Raw genomic sequence first — 6,000 nt, forward strand, 5'->3', positions numbered from 1 at the left:
CCATTTTCCTTAGCAACATTTTCAATTACAGCAATTTCCAGACATTCTCCTTCATGAGATTGGTATCTCATTAATAGTCTACGATCGTTGTTTGGTTATTAACAAAATAACAGTCTCCTTTGCACTTACAAGTCTTTACACTCCATAACTGTATTAAGATAAAACTGACTCCCAGTTTTCATTGATATGTTGTTTTAATAGAATATTAAAAGAATCCGAGATCTGAATCGCATGGAGAATTTTCTAATTTTCCTAAGTTTTGTTCTGTAGGTTACCAAAATACCCCATGCAGCATGTGTGCTCAATTATGGAGAAATATAGCATAGATCTAAAATCATTTTCTAGATGTAAGTATTTTAATAATCTTTTAGGTCAAGTAATATATAAAAATAAAGCTGGTTTGTCTCAGTGAGATCTTTGAAGGTAATATGCTTTCAAAAAATACACAACTTGAAGTTTTCTGTTTTTCATTATTAATGTTTCTTACATAGACCTCAAGCTCTCAGGTTTCATACATTTACATTACATTTTGTTCAGTACAATTCTATAAAAATGGACTCAACTCACAGGCAACTAAGGTTCCCAAGGTTAAATACGTTGGCCAGCATCTCTACTCATCAATAGAAGAGCCAGAGTTTATGGCTATCTGATGTGAAAGCTATCCTCCTGATCATTTCTTCTGTACTATTTTTAATTTATAATTATTTGAGGAAACTCGTTGTGGGGTTATAAAGTTGGCACATCAGGTAAAATGTATGCCATGCAAATATCAGGGCCCAAGTTTGTAGAGTTACAGTACATGACACTCTGCCAGTGCTGAGAGTCCTGAGTAACTCCCTGTAAACTGTTAAAATATCCTAAAAATATCCCTTACTTCTTCCCCTGGGTGATTTTTTCTGTGCTTTTCAAAATTCCAAAACAAAGCTCTTTATTAGGAACAAGACAACCACAGGTAATAGAAACATGTCAGATTTGTACCACAAATAGGCTACAGACAAGCCGGAAACCACAAACTACAGAGAGACAGAAGATGTAAGGGAAAAGGTGAAGAATTCAAACTTGTGCTTGCCTTTTGGTGGGCTTAATCTAAACAGAAGTCTTGAATTTTTCTTCCTTAATGCAACACCAACATAATTGGTGCCTCTGAGGTTGTCTTCAATATGACAAATACACAATCATGTTAAAGTAAAAATCTGTATGAGGACATAATTTCAAATTGTGGTGATCTATGAAAACTTTCCCCATAGGCTCTTTTTTTCAGACACTTGTTTAGGAGACTTGCTGTCTCTGGGATGTTAAGAAGAGGTAGCCTTAGAGTAAGTGCGTAGCTGGGAGTAGACTTTGGGCATTTACAGCTTCACAAAATGCCTAAATTCTCTGTTTTATAAAATGTGATCGCTTAGCTTATTGCTAGGTCTGCCTGCTCCTGTGTCTTTCTCACCATAATGGAATTGCCTCTAAATCTGAAAGTCTTAAATAGACATTTTTTTATTACTTGCTACTGGTCATAACAATTCATCACAGCAACAGAAAGTAACTAATGTTCTTATCAACAACAATAAGGAACCATTCAAATTAATGAAAGACCAAATATGCACAAAGGGATATAAATGAACCCTAAAATAGTCAGAAACTGAAATTCTATTTAATCATGAAGATAAAAGAGCTAAAGTATCAGTGTAGACAGATATTACAGTTTTTAATTAAAATTCAAATTAATAGGAAAAGTAAACAGTTATTCAAAAAAGTTAAAAATTAAGAGCAACACTTTATTATTAACAAATGTCTGAATCCATGCTAACAGGTAAGTTATCTATACTAAATAACAGGGAGAATGAATGGAAATAATTCTAGTAATTAATTAATTGAAATCTAGAACAGTCTATTGTGATACTTCAGAGGGTCAAAAATTAATTACAGTAAATTTAAAAAATTCTGAGTATTATCTAATAGTGTTGGCTAATGATCACATATATGGAAAGCTCATGATAAATTTTCTATATTTTCTTCATGTTTTCAATACTTTTGAGATAAAGTAATTGAAAAAAATTTGGGAGATTATGGATAATATATATTATCATATGAAAAAGTCCTAATGTAGCAGATTATCAAATACAGTAAGTATACACAATCAGCATTTAAAACACAATGACTCTTAGACTAGACAAGTCCCATATTATGAGGAGATTAGTCTATCAGTCTATAAGAGACTAAGTTTCTGCAATTCACTGCTACGTGGTCCTTGCTCATAATGTTTTCTATTATTTCTTCCCCTAAATTGAAGCATAAATGGTCTTAATAAGACAATATAAAAACAATAAATAATATTCAAGAAAGCATCCTAAATAGCTGTAAAGCATGTAACCTTCATTTGTCTACTAAAAAACTATTTTTTACTATATTATTTGTTGGTAGCCCATGTTAAAAGCAAACTAGAATTATTTAAACCAGTAGAGAATAACAATTCTCACACAATATTTCATCCACTAAACGAACACTAATAACTTACAATGTGAAGCTAATGTGCTTAACTTAAAGTGTGCAGGCTAATGTTCTAAATGTATCTGCTGATCACTTCACAGTAGACTCTGACATTACAAAGAACTAATTTATATTTAAAAAAACAGTTCTGATGCAGTTTCTCATGTGATAGAGGGGCAGACAGATGGCTCAGTAGGTAAAGGTTTTTGCTGCTGAACTTGCCAGCAGGATCCCAGGAACATACACATTAGAAAAATGCAACTGACTTCCATAAGTTGTTCTGTAGCCTCCACATATACACAATACATAAGAAAATGTTAATAAGTAAGATAATATGTGTTCAGTTGATACATGAACATACCTCTATCTTACATAGACTCCTGTCTTTTTGAATAGCAGTACGTATTTATAATCTACCAAATTTAGTTTACTGAATTTCCAATAGGTGTATATATAAATATATATTTGTGCGTATATATACATATATATATATTCATTTATATGAAAGTAATATCAGTTGCTCTGGATTTTCTAAAGGTTTAAAACTAGAGACTTTAGCCAAGACTATGTCATACATAGAATATTCCTTAGTTTTAGGGTACCTATGTACACAAAGTCATGATTACCACTTACTTGGATAATACAAACACATTGCTAATATATATGCATATATGGATAGCTATATGTATTCTCATGTATATGTTCATATATTTCATGAATCTGTAATTACAGTCTTGAACTCTTGAAATGGGCTATTCTAGTTGATTCTATTTCTATTGACACAGATATAAAATAAGGTTCATAAGTTTTAAATGCCTAAGGTCAGTCCAATAGGAATAAGAGGAACCATTTGAACTGCTTCCAACTGGCCTCCAAACAGAGTGCTTGCTCTGAAGGTTATGTTAACTACTACTTCTACTTATCTATCAAGTTGGACAAAGTCTACACAGCCAAGTTCTGTTTGACTCTAGTTAGTGGCCTATGAAACCTCATGATCTTAAGACATTGAGAAGAAGCCATCAATAATGAATATAAAAGGACCTACAGTAGAGAACAGGTTCCAGCAAAATTAATAATTCCTCAAGGATGCTACAGGGCTCACAATTCTTGGGGGCAGCTCAGATTCTCTGATTCTCACGAAGGTGAGCCTGTAATGTTGAGGGCTCAAATTCTCACATTCAAAGCTGCACACAGGAACTAACAGAAGGATAGATTCATTGCTATTTCCTTACTTCCTGTTGGGGCTGTTCTCATGGAATGATTCAAACAGTTTTATGTAGATAATCTCTCTCAAAATTATGATTGCCTCCCACCCAACACAGAAAATCTGACATGGGACAAAAAAAAAAAAAAAAAGGGAGGGGGTGAAATATCCCTCCTGTGAGAAGGCGACACTTAACTTTGGCCAGAACTCAGAGGATGAGTGGTAGTTGTGGTTAGCAAGACAAGCTGGAGATGAATCATGTAAGCCCTTCACTAAGAAGCTAAACCGCTTATATTTTATTTATACATCATCAACAAGTGATGACAATCCATTGAATTGTAATTTCTGCCAGGGAAGGATATTATCAACTTTGCTCACAGAAATCTAAACGAGCAGGCTTGTGGAGCAGGAATAGTCATAGTAAGTGGTCCAGATCCCACATAAAAACAATAATATGTGAAAAGGAAAGTAAATGTTTTTGATATAGAAAACTAGAAGAAAATTAAAGTAAGTTCTACTACTGTACATATTTGATTTAAACCCAGCACCTCCATGAGGTCACTGAAATATAAACCATTGAGTTACCCTTTGAAAGGCACATGTGTGAGTTTCTTCTACTGAAGTCACATTGTGACTATTGTTCAATGTCAGTGTGTGCTAATGCATCAGACTGGATGTTGTTACTTGTCTCTTATCAAGTTACAGTTAAGGAAGACTTTGTCTAAAGGACTATTGGGCAAATCTATCACATAAGATAAATATAAATGTAAAGAAATAATAGTGATCACATCATAAGTAAAGAACAATATCATTAAATGAAACTTTTCCTTTTACTACAAGATAATTTCCAGCTATATTAAAGGTCAAAATCAAGAATTTCCTCTCTGGACATGATAACAAATGAGAAAAAATTAAGGACATCAGTTATATAACTTCATATGAGACTTATATCCATTCCATTACCTGTGCTGTGTGTCCTAGAAATCCATGTACCTTGAATATTGAAAAGTACTGCCATCATGGATTTAGGAACTTTTAAAACATGTTGGGTTTGTCTTCCTTATGTGCATAATTCCAATTGTGTGCATTCCCAGTCTGGTGACATACACATTTATGGGAAGGCAGATTTACATTTGAGGGTTCACTTCTCTAAATATAAATTGGATCATCACAGAAGTATGACAACCACAACCTTGAATAGATTGGTTTGGGTAAAAACCTAACAAGTTTTTTTTTTTTTTTTTTTTTCATTTTAAGTATGAACTCTCAGCAGGATCCATCCAGAATTCTCTAAAACTGATACCAATATGGTGGTAGATCACCAAACATCTGAAATGTTGTCTTTCTCTCTCTCTCTCTCTCTCTCTCTCTCTCTCTCTCTCTCTCTTTATATATATATATATATATATATATATATATATATATGTATAATGTATGTATGTATCCATACCAGTTAGTTAGTGCTCACACCAGAATTATAAACTATGCATTCTTATATGAAATGACTAAAAAAATAAATGAGGCTTTAATGAGCTATGTATCATGTGCAAGACCCGAAATTCAAAGAAATGCTGATTGAAAGTACAAGCCCAGGACTGCCCAACTCTAAACATATGTCTAAATGGGTTTGATACACAGAGCTCAGCTGTGCACCCCAGTGAGACCAATTCAGTGCAGCCATATGCTCTCTGTGGCTGAGTATTTGAAAAGTGTGGAGCACATGAGACACCAACAGGAAGGAAACAGAAAAAGCTGGGGACTGGCATGCTGGGGTTAATTAATAGGTATAAATTTGAGTGGCTACGAACAGTGTGGTATTGGAACCTTATCCAGAAGCAATTTATAGTCAGTGGCAAAAGGAGGTGGTGAAGTATGGCCCATGGCCTCAGAATCTAAGAATCCTAGAGTTATAAGGAGCAGCAATGGCAAGAAAGGTTAATTTAATTCTAGTGTGGCTATTACCTGTATCATAGGATGAAGGGAAACGATAGCACAAGTCTTTACGGGAGAAAATAAGGAGTACATTAGAATCCAGAGTTTAAAGAAGGTATTTTCTGAGATTTGACTATCAAAGTTCAAGAACTCATTGCATGCAAGCCTGAGAGATGCTGGGCCGATGATGTGGCCACTTGAATGTCATATGGGAATCGTGTTAGTTGAGTCCAGCTTTTGGGGATTAGAAGAAAGCAGGAGCTTCAAGTATTCAAAGTCACTCTTGAGTATCTAGTGAGTCTTAAGACAGTCTGTACTACTTTAGACCGTGAGGGTGGGGGGTGGCAATGATGTGGGAACAAGTGTGTTTTCCATGACCATGT

The sequence above is a fragment of the Micromys minutus genome (assembly GCF_963924665.1).
Source record: "Micromys minutus genome assembly, chromosome: 15".
NCBI classification, from domain to species: domain Eukaryota; kingdom Metazoa; phylum Chordata; class Mammalia; order Rodentia; family Muridae; genus Micromys; species Micromys minutus.